Source organism: Dendropsophus ebraccatus, chromosome 9 (genome assembly GCF_027789765.1).
Source record: "Dendropsophus ebraccatus isolate aDenEbr1 chromosome 9, aDenEbr1.pat, whole genome shotgun sequence".
Classification (NCBI taxonomy): domain Eukaryota; kingdom Metazoa; phylum Chordata; class Amphibia; order Anura; family Hylidae; genus Dendropsophus; species Dendropsophus ebraccatus.
The window spans coordinates 75758412-75784158 of record NC_091462.1 but is presented as its reverse complement, the minus strand read 5'-3'; positions in this window follow the sequence as shown (position 1 = coordinate 75784158).

Sequence of the window (25747 nt, the reverse complement as noted above, 5' to 3'; positions counted from 1 at the left end):
TCTGCTGTCACCTCTATAATAGGTATTTGCTACTAGAACTTACAGTTAGAACAGTTTCTTTTACAGACAGAAGAGTCAGACTGAAAAGAAAACCACACAGGGCATACAGCAGTGGATAAGTACTGGAAGGATTACGTTTCTTAGAAAAATCTGTATAACTTTTTTGCACCAGTGGATTCATTTTTTTTCCTCAGTGATACCCCTTTATTTGCACCATATCACATATCATCATGTGCCTATAGAATTTATATAATAATACTATCTATACTGCTTCCAACAAAATAGACACTTGTATACAAGAAGATTCTGATAAAAGAACCAAAATATCGGTAAACATTTTGTAATTTTTGTAAACATAGAAACATTTTGTAAATATGTTACCAACACTGTGCTTTTCAAAATGAGAGAGAGCCAACAAAAAGTATACCACACAATACAAAATTTAGAAAGAGCCAAGCAGCACAGCGATTAGCGGATATAAGGTACATGCATTAAATGCACTGGTGTGATTGAACGCAAAACTTTTTTTTGGAGGTGCTGCCACACAAGACATACATCTTACAATGGGAGTCAATAGATGTGTATATTTAACCCCTTATCGACCCATGACGTATCTGATACGTCATGGTGCCGCGGGGGGTGTTCAGAGCGGGGTCCCGCCGGGACCCTGCTCTGAACGGTGCTGATCCCGGCTGACATGTGCAGCCGGGCAGTGCCTCTGTTAGCCGGCGCGGGTCCCGTTGCCGCGCCGGCTAATTAAGCACTTCAATGCAGCTGTCAAGCCTGACAGCTGCATTGAAGTGCTTTATGCACACTATCCCTGGTGTCTAGTGGGTCGGATCTCCCCCCCCGCGATGCGAACGCGGGGGGGAGATCCGTTCTTCTGCCCGTGCTGGGCCTCAGCGTCGGAATGACGCTGATCCCGGCTCGGCAGTAGATTGCTATGGCCTGCAGCAGGCCATAGCAATCTATGACCGATCTGATGGATCTTTGCTGTGTATATACACAGCATTGATCTCTATGAGAGATCAGTGCTGTCTATATACAAGTCCCCCAGGGGGGCTTCTAGTTACAGTAAAAAAAAAAAGTAAAAAAGTGTTTTTATTAATAAAAAATCCCCTCCCCTAATAAAAGTCCAAATCACCCCCCTTTTCCCATTTTAAAAATATAAATTAATAAATAAACAAATAAATAAACATATTTAGTATCGCCGCACACGTAATCGCCCGAACTATTAATTAATCACATTCCTGATCTCGCACGGTAAACGGCGTCAGCGCAAAAAAATTCCAAAGTGCAAAATTGCGCATTTTTGGTCGCATCAAATCCAGAAAAAATGTAATAAAAAGTGATCAAAAAGTCGTATATGCGCAATCAAGATACCGATAGAAATAACGCATCATGGCGCAAAAAATGACACCTCACACAGCCCCATAGACCAAAGGATAAAAGCGCTATAAGCCTGGGAATGGAGCGATTTTAAGGAACGTATATTTGTTAACAAGGGCTTGAATTTTTTACAGGCCATCCGATACAATATAAGTTATACATGTTATATATCATAGTAATCGTAACGACTTGAGGAACATGCATAACAAGTCAGTTTTACCATGGGACGAACGGCGTAAATGCAAAACTCCCCGAAATCAAAACAAATTAGTTTTTTTTTTCAATTTGACAGCGCAAATGATTTTTTTCCGGTTTCGCAGCATATGTTATGGAAAAATAATGCCTGTCATTACAAAGTACAATTGGTTTCGCAAAAAATAAGCGCTCATATACGTCTCTAGGTGAAAAAATGCAAGCGCTGTTGACTTTTAAACTTAAAATGGAATAAGCAAAAGCGCAAAAACGAAAATTGGCTTTGACCTTAAGGGGTTAAAAAAGTGAGGTGGAAATTTTGATGGGGTCTTTATGTCTTACTATAGTAGTAAGCAACTAATGGCCAAACAAAATACAGGATATAAGTACTGTATTTGTAGCATCAAAGGTTCAGCCTCTGCTTGCATACTTCTGATCCCTGCATACAAAGCCTTTGGACTACCCCTAATCCTGGTTCATGCTCCCCTCTGCTGCTATGTAGCTTCCTTTGTCTCTTCCACACCTGGCTCTGCCCATAGGGTGCACATGCAACTTTTTCCTGGGCCCTTGGTGAATTGCACTGATGGTTCTTTTTCTTCTGGGCCAGCTGCCACCTACCACTCCGAGAGACAGTTATCTGGTATCCTTCTGCAGTCAAGTCCGGTTCCAAGTTCAGAAAGGGTACAAACCAAGGTTCTGCTTGGATAATGTCCTTGGGAGTAACCAAAGTCAAACTGGTTAAGTGGAACAACAGATTCACACACATCAAGTGTTCCATTGATTAAGATTATCTCCCTGTCATACTCTTGATATACACTACATTCGACATATATTACTATTGTGCTGGCCCTACTATCTATTCCCCCTCGCTGCTCCAATTCTGTCTGTTTGATTGTTTGTTTGCTTGCTTTTCTTGGAGGGGGGGGGGCATAGGATAAAAACTACATTTTGTTTTTCATTGCCATTCTTGGTTAGCATACTACACTTTTCATATATATATATATATATATATATATATATATATATATATATATATATAATCCCCCCCCCTATTTGCTATTATAATTAGCTGTACTGTGCTCATTTTAATACCCTTGACTGCAGTAAGAAAGGTGGACACAAACCATAAAATAAAATAGTACATAGCATCAGAATATAAATTATAAATTGATCACCATGTATTTGATCTATTGTCTTTTCCACATAATGACTCCCCATGTGTTTTAAATCGGCTGTTAGCAGAAGTTGATGTATCTGTTACTATCTCTGTGGTATATATATAGAAATATATATTTGTAAGAATGAAAATAAAGAACTACATTTCAATAAAGACATTCCGTGCTCACAAAAAAAACAAAAAAAAAAAACAATAATTTCTCTTTAAAGCAACAGAAATATTCAATTAATGTCGATCAATGTTATCTAGATTTCCAATTCTGTTAATTGACATGGTACATTATTCATTTACACCTTCCATAAAGACCAAACCATCCTAAGGAAAAGATAAGACATTGCTATGTGCTTATCTTTAGTTCACTCGCCACAATTTCATAAAATTTTTAATTTGCGCTTAGAAAAAACTTAATCATTTCGGACTTGCAATTATGTTTTCTTTGAAACCCAATTAAACTGTTTCATGAAATGTTGTGTCAAAGGAAAAAAATATCTTATACAAATTAGTGACATCTTAAGTCATACATTTCCAATTACCCAGACAAAATAAAAAGCTTTATAATGTTTTCACTATTGTGACCTGATAAAACAGTTTAAGAACACTGTATATGCACAGGTGAACATTTAGAGGGGAATTTAACAAGCATTTAAAAAAGATTGTAGACTTCAGTACAATCCTCCCTCACAGGTATTCCATGCCACAGTGAAATCCACTGTGAATCCATTTTATTCCGCTGGGAGTATGTAACCCAGTCCCTTTAACCCCCCACTGCTACCGCCCACAGCCTGCGGCCCGGAGCATACATTACCTGCTCAGCGCCGCGGCTGCATGTGATGCTCCCAGCTCCCATCGGTTCCTATCAGCCAATCAGTGCTGCCCGACGGGAGCCAGGAGCCTTACATGCAGCCTCGGTGCCGAGCAGGTAATGTATGCTGTGGGCCGTGGGCGGCGGGGGATTAAAGGGGTCGGGTTCATTCTGCTGCGAGTATGTAACCCCATTGAACTTCACACTACATGGATTCACAGCGGATTTCGCTGCAAAATCGCAGTGTGAAATACGCTGTGAATCCGTTATGTGTGTCGGCACCCTAAAGCAGAGATCTCTTCCCTGGAGTAACCCTTCAGTTCCGAGGAACTTTCTGCATGTATTTTGTTGATGCTGTCTGGAAAGAGCCCAGGCTATGAAGGGTATTCAGCTAACTTTTTAAAAGTGTTTCAAGCTGAAGTGGCCCATATTTTATTTGCTTAATTCAATGATATGTCCCAAACATCTCACTTTTCTACTATCCCATAAAACAGTAATACCCGAAGAGTGGAAGGATCCACAACTATGCTCCAGTTTTTGACAATTTCATTGCTCTACATGGGAACAAAAAAATATGCAAAGATGATTGCAACACACCTGGTTGGCCTCCTGGGATCCCTGGTCCAACTAGATCAGGTGGAATTGGTGCAATGCAGAGATGCTTGCGATAACACAGGGGTTGCTTGACACTTCTTTTTGCCACCTCACCTTCTCACCTGGATCAACACCTACTAAACTTGAACTGTGGACCTACTGTGTTTCTTTCATATCTTTCATATGGATTTTTGTGTCCCTAATTTCTGATGTTCTACATTCCTTATTGAAAATAAGCTTGCCCTCTTTCCCCATTCTTATTTTGCTTTCTTTACCCCCTACCTGTCCCATCCTTGTTTATGCTTCTTATTACCCTTAATAAATTTTACTTTTGAATAAGAAAAAGATGAACAAAAAAGTTTCAACTGATGAGATAAAAAAAAGTTGGGTACAACCACCACTGCAGGCCTTTTGCATTAAAGCAAACCACATAAATACCACATTATCTGCGCCCTTGTAATGAATCACCTGTTGTGGATCTTCAGTGGGCTTTTTCCCATTATCTTTGCCAGTATTTTTAGCTCTGAAAATTTGATTTGGAAATACCCTTTAGATATTAAGTAGGGATGAGTGAGTTTACAGTACTAGCAGAGCGAAGTGCTTCACAAGTATTGACCGTCAGCTTGTCAGCCTGCTGCCTTTGAACTTCTGACGCTTCACTCTGGGTGGCTGGAAAAAGCTGAATCCATTTCTGGGAGACTTCTCCAAGCTTCCTAGTACTGGATCCAGATTTTCCAGGCACCCAGAGGAGCAGAATGGAGTGGCACTGAGTTTAAAGGCAGCTGGATGACAAGCTGATGGCTGAATGACAAGCTGTGTTTAGTGTAGTACTCTATACTTTGTCACGTCCAGCCTGATGCTTCTTCTAGAAAATGCTTGCTCAGCCACCAGTGACCCGCCTCAACCACTGATTGGTCAAGCAGACCTTTTATGCTGGAACATCATGTCAGGATACACAGATAGCAACAGGGCCCCTTAGAACGACAACTGCAAACGCAAACAGACGAGTACCACTATTAGTTTATCATTTAGTTTTTTGAAAGCACCCAAAATCACTATAAAATCCTTGGTATAGAATAGGGGTACACAACCTTCAATCCTACTGCTGTCTCAAAACCACAATTCCTATCATGCCTCAATAGCTGAAGGATTGTCAGGGATGATGGAAATTAGAGTTTTGCAACATCTGGTGGATGGTGAGTTGTGCACCCCCCAGTACAGAATAGTCATTTAATACAGTACGGATATTTTTATGTGACTTTATACAAACAAAGCAACTCTATGCACTTTTGTTGAAAGGTGGCTAGTGATGTTAGTGAACTGAAATATGTATTAGAATTGTAATTATTGATCATACATAACAAATAATGTAATTTTGTTTTCCTTTCATATTCTTAGTAGCAATACATATGTATTTTGCTTTAAATACATATAATAACACAGGAATTGTAAAACATAAGGATGAATAAATATATCGTTCTACAATGTACTGTATATGGAAAATCTCAAGACATTCAACCAGAAACTGCTTCTTCTGCAGAATGTAGATGTACGCCTGCTGGTCAGATGCATTTACTTTCAATCACCTAAATCAGCAGACCCTTGAAAAAATGAATGAGGTCAAAGTTTTAAAAATGATAGGAAAATTACCTTATAAAATGTTATTTAGTTTAGTAGCAATTTCTATATGTCACATTTAGATGGTATTTTGACTAAGGCAAAAGAAAATTTTGCACGGTTTACTGATTTGAATCTTTTGATTCTATATGCCACCTATATTTAGTTTTCACTCTACCGTAACAAGAATAATGCTGCAACAATATTTTCAGCTAACCATTTTAGAATGTAGAATAAACGGTATTATTTATTACAGAATCACACTTTAAAAAGGTTTTCTATACTGTAGTTTCTGTTTATTCAGTTTTCAGGCTGTATTTGTATACATATTCATGGGAGAGGCGCGATTTGGTACAAAATGGAATTGTAAATTTACATACAAAACTTTAAAACATATATAAACCTCTTGTGTTTCCTTTTTTCCTCTGTTTCCAGGTTAACTCTTTGTTCTGTTTGTGGTTAGAATGCTGTTATTTTTCTTCACACTTTGACTTGATTTTTTTTTATTCATACATTTTAACAATTCTCTTTTTTTTGCTATCACTTTTTGTGTCTTATAGGGGAGCCCATGAAAATGATTGCTAAAAAAAACATGCTGTAAACTCTAAATAAATATATTATTGCTAGTAGTGCATTTAAATTACACATCTGATTTAAATGGGCACTGTCCTGAAAAATTGTTATGTGGTAAAAAGATGTCAAAAGGTTTCATTGAAGGAGTGTTGAAAGAATGAAAGAATGAGGCAGGAAAAGTGCACACCAAGCACATTCTCTCTTGGACAATGGGACCAGCTTGGTTGCAGTTGCAGGTATAGATGGTTTAACTGTCTCTACCCGCTCATTCTAAGGCTTAGTCAGACCCACAGCAATCAATATGTGTCTAGCAGAGGTACAGGTGACAGGTGACACTTTAAGTTAACATCTAGCTGTAATAATGGCACATAAAAAAGAATGACCTTCATTTTCAATGTTACTGGTAGGCTAAGAGCAACAATGATCAAACGTATTAATTTTAAGATTTAACATACAAAAGTACAGTTTCTAAAAAATGATTATGGCTCACCTAATGCTGGCAATCAGTAAAGCACCAGCTAGGCATTAGAAGATCTGTAACAGACCTGTAATGTACAGATTATTTCTATATTAATCCTGAGATGATGATGATGATGATGATAATAATAGTAATAATAGTAGTAATAATAATAATAATAATAATAATAATAATAATAATAATAATAATAATAATTAGAGATTAATGAAGCAGAGAAAAATTTGCTTTGCCAATTCAAAAATTTTTGGAGTAAAATTCACAAATTTGCAAAGCGAATTTTAACAAACTGTTTTAGTGCAGTTAAAGCACTCACCTGTCCGCGTTTTCCTGGTGTCTTCTCTTCTTCTGCCTTCTCCGGCCCATTGCGGTAATGTCCTGTGAATCACAGCCTGCAATTTGCTGAGCGAGCTGTCACTCTCTAGATAAGAGTGAAAGCCTGCGCAGCCAATCATTGGCTGTGGTGCTGTTCCGTCAGCCGTAGTGCTGAGTTGATCAGCCAATCAGTTACTGACTGAGACAGGACAGCACTGCAGGCAGTGATTGGCTGAGCAGGCTGTCACTCATACAGGGAGTGTGGTGTGTGCCAGGTCGCTGAAAAGAGAAGACATTTATGGTGAGTACAAGCTCCTTCCCTGCACTGCACCCATCCCAGTAAAGAAAAGGGTCACTTAACCCCTCTTCTATGCTGGTATTGGTGCAGTGTGAGTTCAGTCTGGCCCCCAAGGGGTTAAATAAATTAAATAATTAAACATTTTTGGTGGGAGGATTCTCTCCATTTTCATCACCGGCCAGCACGGTTATAATGGGGGTAAGCGTTAGCCATTTTATATCGGCTAACACTAAGCCCTAGCTCAGCAATGAATTCTGTCTGTCAAATGGCTTCCATTACAAAGCCTGTAAAGTAAAGACAAGTAAAGACAAGACAAAAGTAAAGACAAGTAAAGACAAGACAAAAGTGATTTTTTTTTTAAAATTCAAATAAACATCCCCACACATCTCGTTGACCATTTTATTCAATAAGAAAAATCCCCCCAAAAACCGCTGGTCATCAGCATGGTTCATCAAATCTGATGTTATCCTCCAGATACCGATATCTGAAAAACAAAAAAGGGGGGGGGGGAATAAGAAGCAGAACACCCATCAGTTTGATAGGCGTTCTGCTCTTTACAATATACAGCACATATACATGTACATATTCTTCACAGATGGCTGCATACAGTGTAGCTCCCAAGGGCTTAAGAGAGGATGCACTGCATCCACACAATCCTTTGGGTGCCATACAGGACAGTCTGGCCCCCAAGAGGTCAATTGAGGATGTACCTCATCCCCGGAAGGTTGGGTCTCCATGTATATCGGTCCATGGAGACCCAAACTTCCGGATTAGCAGAGAATCTCACCGCTGATCCGGAGGGTAAACTTTAATGGATATCCCCAGACACAGAAATTAGAGGCTATAATGTAATAGAGGGGATTCCCTTCCCATCTATCGTATTATACGTGAAAATTTATTACCAGTATATGAACTTAAAACATCAGATTTTCATTTCACTTTTGCTTTTGTAAAAAAAAAATAGCAAAATTAGAATGAAAATATGCTGTATTAGCTAACTATAAACTAAAACAGCTAGCGGTATTAGCGTTCCCCAGCAGAAATACCACTAGCTGTTTTAGATTATATTTATTTATAACAGCAAATTTTCATTCTAATGTTGCTAATTTTCATTTACAAAAGCAAAACTGAAACAAAAATATAGATGGGAAAGGGATCCTCTTTTGCATTATAGCAGGAAATTTATTAACAGTATATTAACTTAAAATAGCATATTTCCATTTCCGGTATGCTTTGCAGGTTTCACATCGCTCATCTCTAATAATAATAATAATAATAATAATAATAATAATAATAATAATAAGGCATTCACAAATTTACCTGATGTAGGCTATGTTCACACAACGTATTACACCGGCCGTTTTGTGACCCAGCCGGGTCACAGAATAACCGGTGTTACTGAAGATCATCCTGGCCAGTACTGCAGTACCGGCCTGATGATCTTCACTTCTGCTTAATTTAGATGCGGGTGCATCCATGTGCGCCCGTATCTGAATTCCCAGCTGCACACAATAGAGCATGTGGACGGACCCACACACTCCATTGTGTGAACTGACATGTTATTTTTTTGCGCGGCCGCTAGCAATCCCGGCCGGAGTGCCGGGATTCCCTCTAGCTGCAGCACAATGTAAGTAAAGTAATCACTGCAAATTGGCAACAACGGCCGTGATTAATACTTTACTTACGTTGTGTGAATATGGCCTGAATCTATTTTTTTTTATGCTAGTAATATATATATATATATATATATATATATATATAATATTATAAATATATTATAACATATATATATATATATATATATATATATATATATATATATATTATAATTATATTATAATATATATATATATATATATTTATTTTATTTTATTTATTTTTTTTGCTGCCTTGAAATTTGACCTGGATCTCTATTGCATTTCAACTTTGATTAGATGTTATTGTATACCCCCAAAGGTAACCTGCACAGTTCAATAAAAGAAAAATCCATAAAAATATGACATAGAGATAGAGTCTAAACGGTAATAAAAACATATTTAAAATAGCATACAATACTTAGGTTACATGTACAGACAAAATCAGAGTACAATCTAATCAACAATACAAGTAAGAGGCATAAGGATCCTGTTTAGAAGAGCTTACAATCTTTTAGGACTGACAAAGGACTGACATAGACGTGACAAAATGGTCAAGCCATAAAATAGGGTGGCTTGATAAGCTAGCCACCAAACCAGTATAAGTGTATGTACAGATATAAAGTTCATGTAAGAGCTTGGAGTATGAGCAATGCTTGGTGTTAACATAGATTTCACAATTTGCCTTAGCATGAAGAAGTAAAATGTGATAACTACAGTGCACACAGAGGCTGTCGCGATTTCTCCACGGCTATATCTTCTGATCAGAGTCGTTGTTGGCTGTGATCAATAACTTTTGACTTCTGTCTGATAAAGGTACCCTTTAAGTAATTTCAGCTGGAATTTGAGGATATCCCAGTGTCAGCTCCTATAGAATGTCTGATGCTTTGGGAATCCAAAAATGATGACTTATTCAAGGTACCCAAATAACAGATCTGTTCAGAATCCAGAACAAGATGCATTGTTACGATTTTCAAAAAGCAATTTAGCATGTGCAGATTCATTCTGCAAACAGCCCTAAGGGTAAACTCCAGGCAGAATATTTTTTTTCAATGTGGCCGGGGATGCTGACACCCACATACTACCCCCTTTTTCCCCTAGAAGCTACCTGGTGGTGAGAAAGGACTTGGGAGGAGTGCTTGGCCAGTTAACGGCTCTAGCAGTGTCCCACCTCTGACGCTAACTGGCTGACCGGGCCTGCCATGTCACATTCCAAGTCCATACCTCTCAACAGTCCCGGATCCAGCAAGACAGTCCTGATTTTGAGGTGATGTCCTGCCGTCTCAGGACAGCCTCCATGTGTCCCACTGCCGGGCCAGGGGGAAGGCAGGACTGGCCCACAGAGAGTCATCGTGCAGCACTTCAGACAGGGCAGTGGCTGCCATGCAGGACAAGGGGTATGTCCTCTTAGGCGGGAAGGGGGGGGGGCAGGGCCGACAGTGTTGGGAAGCACAGTGTGTCCGGGCACATTATAAGGTGTGTGCCATAGGTGCCTTAGAACTACAGGTGCCATCAGCGGGTCCTGGGATGGTTTTGTGTGCAGCCTCAGAACAGCAGCTGCCAGATCAGGAGATCAGCAGTCTGCAAATACAACTAGTCTACAGGCTGCCGAACTCCTGCTCTGGCTGCTGCTGTTATGAAGTTGCACACAGAACCATCCCAGGACCCAGATTACACAGGGTGGTGAGGAGGAGAACACAGGCTCTCACCTCCAGCTACATGCTGCGGCTTCCAGACCAACCCCCCTCATGTCCTGCTTTCTGCGGTAAATGTCAAGTACTGGAGCTGTAGACTGTAGCTAGTAAGGAGGAAGAGAGATGGGACAGAGTGACGGGACAGAGAGGGGTGTCTCAGAGCAATCCCCAAATGTCCCCAGTCTGCTATGCAAACACAGTCTTGTAGCATTTATGTCACTCCCCCCCCAGCTGCTACCCTGTACCCTACACACACACACACACACACACACACACCACACTTCTGGCAACTGTGACCCCCCCCCCCCCCCCCCCAACCACCACCCCTGTGTTGGCCCTATTACGTGGAGTGATAATCTGCTGAATCAGGACACTTTTGGCACATTAGTGCTCAATGTGTTGGTGCGTTTACACAGACAGATTATTTGACAGACTTTTGAAGCCAAAAGCTGGAACAGACTATAAACGGAGAACAGGTCATAAAGGAAAGACAGATTTCTCCTCTTCTCACATCCATTCCTGGCTTTGGCTTAAAAAGAAAATGACAATGATCAGCTGCTGCTAGCTATCATATAGACACATTGGAACAATAATGGTGTAAACAAACACGTTAATCCTATAGGCACACAATCATTGGCTGATCGTGTCTTCTGATTCTGACCTAAACCCCAGTGATTGGCTGTGCGGCATGTCATTGCAGGCAATACATGGTAAAGGTGTGGTGATAATATTATTTCTTATATAATGGTAGTAGGTGATGTAGATATGGGCGCATGGTGACATGAATGTCCTTCTTTCCTCCCAGCAAAGTTGCGAGGTATGCCCAAGTCAAATCTCAGTTCAGGAAGCAGCCAGCAACCAGGAGACCAGAGCTGTGGTATGCAGGCGTCAGCGCTGGGTCCGGAGAGGTAAGTGAATGTTATTGTTCTCACCCACCCCCTCCCGACCATATTGAAAAAAGTGGTCATGTCCAGAGTCATCCTTTTTTGCTATACAGCTTCTGCAGCAAAACAAGCAGATTATGGTGCAGATTTCCTGCTGTGGATTGTACTGGTGTTATGGGTCAAGAAAGTAAAGAAGAAAAAAAATAAAAGGACGGGGAGGGGCTTACTTCTCATGTCTCCCTCCACTGACCTGCAGCAATAAACAGTTTGAACAGATGTCGCTATGAAAAACATAGGGTCACCTATATAAGGCAGACATACAAGCTAATGTAAAGTGGAACAATGCAGCATTGCTAGCTGGTACATGATACAGCTATAATGCAGCATCGTTACATCAGAGGTGTAGCTAGGCTCTACTGCAGCCGGGGCAAAGATTCAATTTGGCGCCCGCCCCCCTCCCCCTTATGTGCGCAGTAAGCATGTTGTCCCTTCACTTCTGGTATAATTTTTTTTTAATGAAGTTTAGATGAGAGATTGGTTAGATGAGCTATTCGCTTATCTCTACTGGCAGCACTAGTGTGGTGTTCACAATACGGGATACATAATGTCATATTTACTCTGTACCTGAAATGTTTCTATAAAGAATGATTATCAGGCAGCTCTGGGTTCAATCAGCACTTTTTAAAGTATTTCCATTTTTTCCATTTTAAATTTGGTCCCTAAGTACCTTAACGGAGGCGCCGTTGTCTCTGCTCCCTGCTGTCTTTACCTAAGGAGGAGTTGTTGTCTCCGCTCCCTGCTGTCTGTACCTGAGGAGGCACCGTTGTCTCCGCTCCCTGCTGTCTGTACCTGAGGAGGCGCAGTTGTCTCCGCTCCCTGCTGTCTGTATCTGTGAATTAGGAGGCGAAGCTTCCTGATCTATCTCCAGTGTGACACCCAGTGTAATGTGATTCTATGGTGCCGTCCCCTAATGCTCAGGTACGCTCAGCAGTAGAGTTGATCGAACCTCGCATTTGATTCCCAATGCCTTCCCGGTCCATGGGGAAGGAGGGGACTGCCCAGGTACCGACTGGAATTCCAGGGAGTATTTGGGCACTCTCCTCCTTCCCCATGGACCAGGAAGGCATCAGCAATCTAATGCGGCAGGTTCGTGAATGTTCAAGTTCAATCAAACCTAGGATTTCCCGAGGTTCAATAAACTCCACTCAGCAGCGGAGACAACAGCAGTAACACCTCCAGTAAGGTATTCCATCACCAAATTCAAAATAGAAATAATTTAGAAAAATGACTCTTGTATCATGGTCGCTGTATATACAGATACAGGTGCTTTAAAGATTGGTGAAGGGAACCTTGGCTCTCCAGCTGTTGCTAAACTACAACTCCCATCATACATGGACAGTCAAAGCTAAAACTTTGGCTGTCCAGACATGATGGGAGTTTTAGTTCTGCAACAACTGAAAAAGGTTCCCTACCTCTGCAGATAGTAGGTGAGGTTTATATAAATGTGACATACAGTATATTTGGAGAGAGCAGTTATTAAGGGGTTAAGTATAGAATAATGTACAACCAGACCAGACCCCTAAATAGACACTGGACACTCTCTTGTGTGTCTCCCCCCATCCCAGACTGGTGTCACCCTGTACCCCCCTGCCCCTCCCCACTCCAGACTGGGCACCCTTCACCCCCCTCCCCAGACTATGCACCCCTGATTGTCCTCCCCTTCCCACACACCTGTATCTTCTTTCTTCCTCCTCCATAGTGCAGTGTACATACAGGACCTGCGGTGACATCATAGTCACATGTCAAGGTCCTTCACCATCTACAGTAACTTTGCTTTACTGTCACCGGGCTGCTGTTTAGCCCTGATTTGCGCAAAATCTCGGTACAAATGCAGCAATTTTGCGCAAATTATAGCTAAACAGCAGCCAGGAGACAGTACAGTATGGGAAATACCTCTTTTGATCAAGTTAAAATAGTCTCCTGTCTCCCCACACTGACAGAGGGCAGGATGCTTCCAGGCTGCCTCATCCATTATGATCCTTCTCTCTCTGCTCCCTGTGATAGCGCCCCCCTGATCTCTGCGCCCGGGGCAGCTGCCCCCCCCCCCTCGCTACGCCCCTGCATTACATTTTAATGATAAAACCTTGCCCCTCCCCCACAGTCAGGCGAATGTTTACCTATAAGATACAAAATCAATAACAGTACTAAACTTCACATCCTAGCACATGTATCACCAGTGTCTTAAGAACAGTTCAGAAACTGACAATAGAGTGAGCCACGTCAGTGTGAACCCAGTCCAAGTGCCTTTGCCTGCTGTTACATGTCTGAGCAGACCTGCACATCATTGCACAGGAAGTTGCTGTGTAAGGATATAATCCCAACAGAGAGCTCTAGGAATCTCCAGCAGAAGCCTTTAAGGAACAGCATCTTTTCTGAGCCTCCCCTGGACAGAATCACATTGTTTTCCTCCCTGCAACAGTCAGCCTGTGAGCGTGCAGAACAGGATGATCCAGCACATCCAGCAGAGGGTCAGTACATTCCTAGGGAACTATACTATATGCGGTTTAAACTTGTCCACCTGCTGGGGAAACTTTGCAAATGCAGGCACTGATCTTCATACAGGCAGCACAAACATAATTAAAGGGAACCTGTCACCCCCGTGCCAGGGATTTATCCCCCAAGCCAGCTCCCTTATACCTTAAACTATAAGCACTTCTAATGAGCACCTTTACGTAAGTCATAACTGTACCCACCAATTAGAAATGCTTATATGCAGTGTCGGACTGTGGGGTACCTGGGGCAAGAAATGATACCGGGGGCCCACAAATAAAGAATACATGAGAAGCGACTTGCTGACCTGGTTCCCTCCTGGATTTATCTGGGTCCAGGATGTTTACCACTACCTTGTAAATACCAAGTTTTTAGAAAAACTACAACTCTCTTGCCCTACATGATGGCATTCTTAGAAGCTCTCAGGGTATGCTGGGAAACTAATAAATGATGACTGCAATCTGTGGGTCACAAATATCAGCCCCAAAAGTCCAGCACTTACTCCTTCTACAGCCCCAGCGGATATCAGTATTGTCTATTCACTGTACTTCAACTCCCAGCATATCCTGAGGGTCCCAGACTGTCTGCTGTCAGTAAATAACTGTCAGTACTATCACTACTACGTCATTACTAATCAACATCAAGTAAACAAAGTATACCAAAACCATTAATACTAGCAAAAAGACCAATAATACGAAAAGAAACAAATATTGCCACAACTTCACCACCACCATTACTACCACATAGTGACTAAAATCATTACTAATTACCATCCACTGTGCAAAGACCAGTGTCCCCCTATTACACTGACCCATAAGGAAGTACATTAAATCCAGTGACTTCCAGATGATGTTTTCTCTGATCCGAGTCGCTCACTTTTCCTTTCTTTTCCATCTGGCACGGGCCTTATGAAAACTTTTTGTGGCCCGTCTCTGCAGAATCAACCAAAAATTGTTGTCTCGTTCATTTAGTATAGGCATTCTCTGTGCCCCCATATAGTAGTTAGGCATCTCTGCACAGTTAGTATCCCCATGTAGTCATTACGCTGTAGTTGTATCCTCCTGTAGGTATTCTCCCTGGATTTTAGCCCTCATGCCCCAGAAGTATCCCCGCAAGGGCATCCCCCTTGTAAATAATCCCCTCCCCAATAGATAGTATGAGCGAAAACCCCATGTAGTAAGCAACCTCCTGTGCATAACCTCTCTGTTAGTTAGCCCTCCCCTAGTATCCCCTAGGATGCCTACTCCCCATGGAGTAGGCATCCTTCTGAAGGTAGTCCTCCTGCTAGACCCCAAATATGTAGTATTTCCTGTGTAGTAGATTTTACCTGTAGTTAAAATGCCTGCTAGCCCCCCAGTAGAAAGCCCATTGGAGAGGGGATTACTAATGGGGGATGCCTAAGATGGGGCATACAATCTTCTAGGGTATGGGGGATAAAATCCAAGAAGAATAAAATCCAAGTATATTTACTGGGGAGATTACCTACGGAGTGATGCGCCATGTAGTAGATGTCTCCCTCTAGGTAATATTCCCCCATGTAGTAGGTATTCCCTGCAGGTAGTCCCCCCTGATAGCCCCCCCCATAGGTAGCATCCCCTGTATGGTAGATATCCCCCTGTAGTTAATACCCCTGCTACTCCCCTCTAGTACATACCACCTTATAGGTAGTATCCTGTTTGTTGTAATGTTGTAGGCCTGGCCCTGTAGATAATGCCCCCTGGTCGTAAAATATACTCCCTTACCCCCCCATAGTTAGCACCCCCACAGCAGACAGTCCCCTACCCCATTAAGTAATCTCCCCTCTGTAATTATTTAAAAAAAAAGACACAAAATTCACGCCTGGCTTATGGTTAGCCATCTGGTGCTGCCAGTGATGCTGGCTCAGAGTACCCGGTTGATTAACCCCTTAGCGACCCATGACGTATCTGATACGTCATGGTTCCGCGGGGGGTGTTCAGAGCGGGGTCCCGTCGGGACCCCGCTCTGAACGGCGCTGATCCCGGCTGACACGTGCAGCCGGGCAGTGCCTCTGTTAGCCGGCGTGGGTCCCGTTGCAGCGCCGGCTAATTAAGCACTTCAATGCAGCTGTCAAACCTGACAGCTGCATTGAAGTGCTTTATGCACACTATCCCTGGTGTCTAGTGGGTCGGATCTCCCCCCCGCGATGCGATCGCGGGGGGGAGATCCATTCTTCTGCCCGTGCCGGGCCTCAGCGTCGGAATGACGCTGATCCCGGCTCAGCAATAGATTGCTATGGCCTGCAGCAGGCCATAGTAATCTATGACCGATCTGATGGATCTTTGCTGTGTAAATACACAGCATTGATCTCTATGAGAGATCAGTGCTATGTATATACAAGCCCCCCAAGGGGGCTTCTAGTCCATGTAAAAAAAAAGTAAAAAAGTGTTTTTATTAATAAAAAATCCCCTCCCCTAATAAAAGTCCAAATCACCCCCCTTTTCCCATTTTATAAATATAAATTAATAAATAAACAAATAAATAAACATATTTAGTATCGCCGCACACGTAATCGCCCGAACTATTAATTAATCACATTCCTGATCTCGCACGGTAAACGGCGTCAGCGCAAAAAAATTCCAAAGTGCAAAATTGCGCATTTTTGGTCGCATCAAATCCAGAAAAAATGTAATAAAAAGTGATCAAAAAGTCGTATATGCGCAATTAAAGTACCGATAGAAAGAACGCATCATGGCGCAAAAAATGACACCTCACACAGCCCCATAGACCAAAGGATAAAAGCGCTATAAGCCTTGGAATGGAGCGATTTTAAGGAACGTATATTTGTTAACAACGGTTTGAATTTTTTACAGGCCATCAGATACAATAAAAGTTATACATGTTATATATCATAGTAATCGTAACGACTTGAGGAACATGCATAATAAGTCAGTTTTACCATGGGACGAACGGCGTAAATGCAAAACTCCCCGAAATCAAAACAAATTATTTTTTTTTTCAATTTGACAGCGCAAATGATTGTTTTCCGGTTTCGCAGCATATGTTATGGAAAAATAATGCCTGTCATTACAAAGTACAATTGGTTTCGCAAAATATAAGCGCTCATATACGTCTCTAGGTGAAAAAATGCAAGCGCTGTTGACTTTTAAACTTAAAATGGAATAAGCAAAAGCGCAAAAACGAAAATTGGCTTTGACCTTAAGGGGTTAAAGGACAAGGCTACAAGGCCAGCTTATGCGCTTGGCTCCATATCAGCCCAATAGTTACACTGATTACGTGGGTTCTGGGCTGCAGGCCCAGTGGAGGATCCTCTGGCCCAGTCCGACACTTCTTATATTAGTAGCAGGAGGTTTCTGCCCCGCTAGGGCAGCTCCATCGTCTGATAAAGTGACACTCACAGGTCTGGAAAGGGAAAACTGCATCACTTTGGCTGTACCGCTCCAGGTCCTAATCACTCCCTCTTCTAGAGTGCAGGTTTCTCTCTAAGGATGTTCATTAAAAGTGACTCCAGGCATCTTCAGTCACACAATAAGTGACTGCTCTCAAGTGTGACGAGGCTGCAAAACCTCCAGGTCAGAAGAACTGTGAGGCTTGTGAAGACATGGTCTGTGAGATTATATCGGATGACATCACAACTTGGTATTGTATTACATGGCTGATGGATTTTCTGCTCACCAAATTAGTGACTGCAGCCAATGGGTGTCCCACCCTAGTAGGCAGTCCATCAACCGGATTGCTAAATTTGCAAAAAAGTTGCAAAAAAAAAAGGTTTGTCTCCACTACCTGATGTCCTCTTCTGTGTCTTCATGTCTTCAGGCAATCATTGAGTGACAGCACCGCAGCTAGTGATTTGCTGAGTGGGCTGATTTCACGAAAGCAAATCCTGCTCAGCCAATCACTGGCGAATTCTCTGTCCCTCAGTCAGTGATTACCTGAACAGGCTGGAGGTGACTGAAGAAGCAGAAGAGGACACTACTGGAGCATGGACAGGTAAGTATAGATTTGTTAAGATTATTGTCACATTACCCAATGCTGAAGGTGACCCAGCAGTGCAAATAACTCTAGCAATTATAGTGGGAGCTTACAATTAAAGGTATGGGAGGGCCGGCCCCGGGGTCGGGACTTCCCGGGAAATGCCTGGGACATTATTTTGATGGGACTGTCTCTTTAAAATCAGGACAGTCCCGCCAAAAACGTGACTGTTGGCAACTATGCTAGTGGATCTTTTGCTAAGGTGACACAATGTCCTGATTGTGATGTCACTGGTTTGTGCTGTGTCCTAAACAAGACAACACAGCCTAGGAAAAGACACATAAGGATAACTCTGGTTCTCAAGCAGTAACAGCCCTGCCCATGCCATATGTAATAAGTAGCTTGTGCTAATTTATGCAATATCGGGAGCAGCTTGGTATGCTAGCAGACAGGCTTGCACGTATTAGTGAGTTTTTCTCTCATCTTCATGAAGCTCAATTGACTTATTCCTCATTACAATTTCAGCTGCACAGCAAGGATGCTGCTTATATCAGATGTGTGCATCTCTATATGACTTTTAATAGTCAAATGTATGCATGAATTACATACTAAATCATTTTATAACTCTGTCCAACCCATTATTTGCTAACTTAAAGGAGAACTACCAGTTAAATGTTCCTTAGGGTAGCTTCACATGTACTAGATTTGCTGTTCCTTAGGGTAGCTTCACACGTACTAGATTTGCAGCGAAATCCGCTGCGGATCCTGGTAGTGTGAAGGTCTATGGTGTTACATGTCCGCAGCAGAATTTTCATTCCTATGTGGGTATGTAACCTGGCCCCTTTAACCCCCCCCCCCACTGCCCGCAGCCGCAGCCCGAAGCCCCCGGCTTAAAGCATACATTACCTGCTCGGCTCCGCGGCTGTGTGTGAGGTTCCCGACTACCCTTGCTCCCCATCAGCCAACCAGTGCTTCCATGCACTGATTGGCTGATGGGGGGTTAGGGGAGCCTCACTCACAGCCGTGGAGCCGAGCAGGTAATGTATGCTCCGGGCTGGGGGCTATGGGCGGTGGGGGGTTAAAGGGGCCGAGTCACATATTGGCTGCGGAATGAAAATTCTGCTGCGGGTATGTGACGCATTTTACTTCACACTACCATGATCCTCAGCGGATTTCGCTGCAAACCCGCAGTGTGAAATCCGCTGTGGTCCGGTATGTGTGAAGGTAGCCTTAAGAAGTATTTTGGTATACAAAACAAGTTTCTTTGGAAGCATTCAATTCAAATTAAAATTAAAAAGTAATTTTCTATTTTCAGTAGTTTCAAATTGAAATCCCTGACCACTTACTTGCCAAATAGGTATTATAGCCTATTTTCTAGGATTACAACCTGAAGTTTAGCTTTTTTTTCTGGTCAGTTATAGGAGTGATACATATGTCTTGTGATAAAAAACAAAACAGAAAATAGCAATTAGAAATAAAAGTGGGAGACCACAATATAACATGCACAGTGAGGAGAATTTATCAGTCCCTTTTGTGTAGGTTTTGGTGTAAAATTGTTGCACATTTTTAGCAATCCCTTATTTGCTTAAAAATGTGCAACTTTTCATGTGTTTTGTGCAAAGAAGTGCACAAAAATTGAAAGTGTTGTGCAAAAATGTGCAATTTTTTACTCTAGTTTTCTAGTGAAAGCATATTATAAATTCCCTCATTGTATTTAGCGATCAGTGAAATACAGGTGGATAAGGACAGTCTGGACTAGATATCAACAAAGCATGATGGGAATTGTAGTCTGTTACCTACATAGGCTGCTGATGTTTATTTACGCTATCCTAGGATGAAGCACATATAAAGCAACAATGTGACTACAAAAGGTCATTATTCTAAGGCTACAATATTAAAATAATAATAATAAATAAATAAAAAAAATTACAGACTCCATGATAGCATCCTGTGAACCTTGTTATAAGTCAAGGTAGTCCATTGTGCACTACTGCTGTCATATTCATTTTATGTGATCGATCTAAAAAAAAAACAAAAAACTGAAAACTGACAATGTGAATAGCTTTACAAATACCCTAATGGGCAATCTGATTGCAAAGATATTGTGGGACATTTACTAAGGAGTCTAATAAGTGGAACTATTCTAATGGGGATTGGTGTGTATTTTGTTCTAAAATCATTAACATGTAGCACTGCCATAGTAAATGCATCTAAATAAAAAGGCGCAAAAAAGGCACAACTATGAAAAAATATGCACAGTTTTATTCACCTGGTTCTGACCAGACGTAAGCTTGCGCCTGTTTATGTGACTTTTTTTAAAAAGTCGCAAATGATAATCCCGGACTATGCAAACTTTTGGGTGAATACTTAAAACAGGCAGATAAAAAAAAAAGTTGCATATAAAAATATTCACCTGTCGAATATTGGTTCATAAATAGAACTTAGACCAAAAATGGGTGAAAAATGCAATTATTCACAAAAAATTACTCACAATCCCCTTGATAAATGTCCTCCATTTTCTTTTTTAAATGGGTCTAAGGTATACTATTTTGCTTGAAAAATTTTTAAAGCCCAAAAAGTATAAAAAAGAAGTGTCCCCACTATCATCAGTATATCATCTTGTTATATTTTTCAATGATTATACTGGCACACAGTAGATTGCTTTTTCGTATTTATACTACTTATGTCGAGCTGAACGATATTCAATTAAAAACAACGTAGCGCATTGTCCAGAATTAAATTAAGGCAAATTGAATTTAACTATGCAGAGATATTTTCCATAAGAATTGATAAGCTATTCATGCATGGGTTCTATATCATTCTATGATCTCACTTTATGGCTTGTGCATTGGTCCATGAATACAGAGTTTTTATTACCTTTACAGTTTAAATTACCTCTCATAAAACAGAGACCGAAAATGTATTATATTTTAAAGGATTCCACAATTCACAGGCATTCACAAATCTAAGATCATATAGTATACATTTTATATACTCTTTAGGGATAAAGAGGCAAAGCTATTTAGTTTACTACTAGAGCAGAAAGATGGTCCAAATAATGTGAAAAGGTCTGCACTTTACATAAAAAAATAAATCCGTACTCGCTGTGACATTGTGCATACATTTTACTGTAAAGAAAATAACTACATAACATAAAAATACATTAATAAATAACAAACTTTAAATTAAAGCCAGAATGAAAAATTGAAACCCATATTCTTACCTGACCACAAAAAAATGCATTAGTATTAACTCCCAATAAAGGTCAAAAGAAAATGACTATGCAACCCTCTGACCTTTACTGCATGAGTGTCTTGAAAGAAAAGGGCTCCATCTCTTGTACCTTACCACCACAAAACCATAAAATTGATGGTGTGGGAATGTGCTTCCTTGGACTTACCACCAGAAATGATTCTGAGGACTCAATCTTCACCTACATATTCAAGACATAAAAAATATTCCATAACATATAAACCTTAAAAAGGGAAAAAAAATAGCTCCTACACTTAAAAATCAATTTTTTGTGCTTTTATATTCTGATTGTATGTTTGTTTTTGTTGTTGTTTGTTTTTGTACTGCATTTTTAAAACATGAGTATGGGGGCAGACATCAAGACATCATTAAGTACATTTTCTGAGCTGTAAATTGTTAGTTTTACTGCAGCCACATGGATAAAAAAAGTAATAAAAAAGCTTTAAGGGTGCGTTTACACATACAGGATCTGCAGCAGATCCGCAGTAGATTTGATGGTGCAGATTTGATGCTGTGTTTAGTTAATTAGATGAAATCTGCTGCCAATCTGCCGCGGATCCGCACCATCTATTCCACTGCAATATAGTACGTGTGAAACTACCCTTAAGGTCAATTTAATTAACAAACAGAATAGGGCCTACTAAGGCTAAAACTTTTAAACGAAAAGACTTTGCCGTGTCCAGTGTCGGCATTTCGGTGTTCCGTGCTGCTTCTTGTGTGTTCTACTAGATCTTACTCTCTCTGTGCATGCCTTTTTATAGAAGCAGGTATTCCTTTCTTTTTTCGATCTCTGTTCCTGTATGAATTAGAATTAAATTTAATAGCTGTTTAGAGCTTATTGTCCTAAAACACATTCAGTAGGTTCACTCATTTCTACTTAAAGGAAATCTGGCAGGTCTCTAAGCCTTCTAATCCCTTTTAATCCCAGTATCTTGTACCTTGCACAATGTTAGGAAGCTGCCCCATACAAGTCTTCTGAGGTGTAACATTTTCATTAAAAAAAACAACTCTATTTTCGTAGTCTCAGTGAATTTCTGGCAATGACCAGCATTGAGGGCCCTTAAACACTACTGAAATTTCACAAACAAGCTTCGGCGGATTCCGTGCGCTCACTCCACCGTGCTCCTGCTTAAACATCTGCCCGTGCCATAGGCTCGGCCAGACGGCAGAATCTGCCTTAATAGAATAGAATGGCGCCTATGGGACAGGTAGATCTTCTAACAGGAGCGTGGTGGAGCCAGGGCACGAAATCTGCCAGAGATTATTCTGTGCCATTACCATAGTGTGAAAGGGCCCTGCGGGAGTAAATCAGCCTGGACGGGGAATGGGAAAAGTGTGAATATAAGCTTCTGAGCACCACCCTCATGCCTCCTTACCTAGCCATGGGTTCCCCTAATAAATGTTAACAGGTTTCTTTTAACATACAAAGCTGATTCAAACAATAAATAGTTTTCTGACAATAAATTCTAAAATATTGAACACATTTATTATTGCATTTTCATGATTGCAAAGGTAGACTGATACTTAAAACTTACTATATCCAAGAGGGCATTTTTATTTAATTCAATTTTAGCAGTTTTCAGTTTTCAACATTAAAGTACTTCCCTGTTTGTTTTTTTAAAAGTAATGTTTTAATGTTAAGTAGAAAAGACTTGATCATATCTTAGATCCCAAAACGTGGGTGAATAATGTCACAGAAAGTCATCTGCTCACCAGAACAAATGTTGCATATATGCATAAAATCGACTTGAATGACATTGTTACGATTCCCTGGTTCAAGCTGATGTATTTTGAGAACATGCATATGACAACTTTTATCAACAAGCTGAGAAATTGTGGAAAATCTAACATTCAGAATTTTATTTTATCATATAGTATTCATGGATATCTTATTAGCAAAGGGCATGGTAGGATGTATCATTTGTACAATTTTTCTACATTGAAAATCAGTCTGAATCAAGTTCTCTGAGAACACCCATTGTAGTGCTCTGCAGGCACTGATAAATACTCGCAGGAAGCAGTAAATGACATATAGAGAAATAAATAATCCATCGGGTTTATAATAAGCAGCTTCTAGGTTCAACTCCAATGGGAAATCATTAACTAAATACATTGTGGCTGTCTTTCTCCTTAGTAGAAAAGATGAATATTTCAGATTCTGGCAAGGGAATTGATCTTAGAAAGAATACCATTGGAACTCAGGAAACTATTACACAAAGCATATAATACAAGTAATTTCAAGGCTAACACATTGGCATCTTGACAAGCTTTAGATTTTAATGATAAAGATGATAAAACATAATAGCCTTCATTTATTGGACATTTAACAAACAGGGCACTATTTCGATCAGGTTTAACAAATTAAGGCTAGTGAAATACCTATAAAAATCACAAAGTTGTGGAGAAAAGAAACTCTATATCATGAACAATTAATTACCAATGGACAAATGGCTGCTACATATTAAACTGGATCAATAAGATCAAGTATTTACTCATTTTTAATTGTTTACTTGAGATTCTCTATCCTTTCATTCTGTAAGTTATTGGTGTAACAATAAAGCAAAATTATAGATTAGAAACTGTGAAAACAATTTTACAGGTTTGAAATTCAATCAGGAAACAAACTAGAATAGACAATTTTTTTTTTTTTTTTTTTGAAGATTTGCTTAACTCTCTTTTTTACTGAGTAATACATGGACCATGCCAGATTGGCACTTATAAGAGCCAATGTATCTCACAAGTACAGATTTTACACTAGTCATACTAATACTTTCTTTCTATAAAGAGAGGACCTATGAGCCACTGTCACAAAGGGTGTAACAATAACTTCAATCTACTGTCTACCCCAAAGGAACGTAGGGGACAGGCATAGTAGAAAACTACTTCAAGACTTGCGTTTGGGTGCGATTTGGTGAATCTGGCAGATGTGTGTTGGATTTGAGTCCAGTTCAAATTTAGAATCAGACTATGTTCACACAATGTCCTGATCAGGCAAAAGGTGACTGCTTTTTGTGTTTAAAAAGACGCCCGATATTGCATCTTTTTAATATGCTTGACTAAAATGCATTGAAGTCTATAGGATAACGGACGTCTTTTTCACACATTGTATTGAATGACGGACGTCTTTTGAGGTAGACGCATTCAATACAATGTGTGCAAAAGACGGCCGTTATTCCTTCAATGCATTTTAGTCAAGTCAATAAAAATGATGCAATAATGGACGTCTATTTAAACACAAAAAGTGGACCTTTTTTTTCCTTTTATGGATGTTGTGTGACTATAGCCTTATCCTGCTTGCCCTGTTATTGTCTATGCAAAGAACAGTGTATGTATGTATATATATATATATATATATATATATATATATATATATATATATATATACACATACATACATATACAATACACTACCATTCAAAAGTTTGGGGTCACCCAAACAATTTTGTGTTTTTCATGAAAAGTCACACTTATTCACCACCATATGTTGTGAAATGAATAGAAAATAGAGTCAAGACATTGACAAGGTTAAAAATAATGATTTGTATTTGAAATAACATTGTTTTTACATTAAACTTTGCTTTCGTCAAAGAATCCTCCTTTTTCAGCAATTCCAGCATTGCACACCTTTGGCATTCTAGCTATTAATCTGTTGAGGTAAGCTGGAGAAATTGCACCCCCCGCTTCTAGAAGCAGCTCCCACAAGTTGGATTGGTTGGATGGGCACTTCTGGCGTACCATACGGTCAAGCTGCTCCCACAACAGCTCAATAGGGTTCAGATCTGGTGACTGCGCTGGCCACTCCATTACCGATAGAATACCAGCTGCCTGCTTCTGCTGTAAATAGTTCTTGCACAATTTGGAGGTGTGTTTAGGGTCATTGTCCTGTTGTAGGATGAAATTGGCTCCAATCAAGCGCTGTCTACTGGGTATGGCATGGCGTTGCAAAATTGAGTGATAGCCTTCCTTATTCAGAATCCCTTTTACCCTGTACAAATCTCCCACCTTACCAGCACCAAAGCAACCCCAGACCATCACATTACCTCCACCATGCTTAACAGATGGCGTCAGGCATTCTTCCAGCATCTTTTCATTTGTTCTGCGTCTCACAAACGTTCTTCTTTGTGATCCAATTACCTCAAACTTGGATTCATCCTTCCACAACAATTTTTTCCAGTCTTCCTCTGTCCAATGTCTGTGTTCTTTTGCCCATCTTAATCTTTTTATTTTATTGGCCAGTCTCAGATATGGCTTTTTCTTTGCCACTCTGCCCTGAAGGCCAAAATTCCGCAGCCGCCTCTTCACTGTAGATGTTGACACTGGTGTTTTGCGGGTACTATTTAATGAAGATGC